Genomic DNA, 609 nt, shown 5'->3' on the forward strand with positions numbered 1-609 from the left:
AAAAAAAAAAAAAAAAAAAAAAAATACAGTTGCATAATCAAAATCTTGAGGCTACAAGATAATACAGGATAAATTCAAAACAATCTGAATAAATATTACATTGGATAGAATCATCTGAATGCTAAAGGGTTGAAAGTGAACAAACAAAAGTGAGTTTTTGCCATCAAATTGCAGAGATAAATCATTTCATGAAAAGTATCACACACACTACATTACATTTGTGACACTCTAGTATGCATTTTATGTTTATGTGTCAAGCAAAATACCCTTTTAAAGGTATTTTCACACACTACCTGGTAAGTCACTATCATCATTATCATCATCGTTGTAATGTTCACATTTCCATGATGCATGGATCACATGGAACTTGTTGAGGCAGATTTGTTATGGGCTGATGCTTTTTCTGTTACCAGCCCTCACCTGTTTCCAAGCAAAGTAATATATCCCCTTGTCTGGACATGTTTTCACAGAAGACTGGAAGTGAGGACACGGCTTGTATGATGATACAATTTGTCTATAACTACCATAGTGTCAAGACAAGGACACACACACACACACACACACACATATATATATATATATATATATATATATATATATATATATATA

General features: G+C 32.0%; 1 protein-coding gene across 1 annotated transcript in view; it reads right to left on the reverse strand.

The window, feature by feature from the left end:
• The window catches only part of LOC106868970 (phosphoenolpyruvate carboxykinase, cytosolic [GTP]), a 50,473-nt gene that overhangs the window by 8,330 nt on the left and 41,534 nt on the right, over positions 1–609 (reverse strand). The gene's annotated exons all lie outside the window — the stretch shown is intronic.

Source organism: Octopus bimaculoides, chromosome 17 (assembly GCF_001194135.2).
Source record: "Octopus bimaculoides isolate UCB-OBI-ISO-001 chromosome 17, ASM119413v2, whole genome shotgun sequence".
Lineage (NCBI taxonomy): Eukaryota > Metazoa > Mollusca > Cephalopoda > Octopoda > Octopodidae > Octopus > Octopus bimaculoides.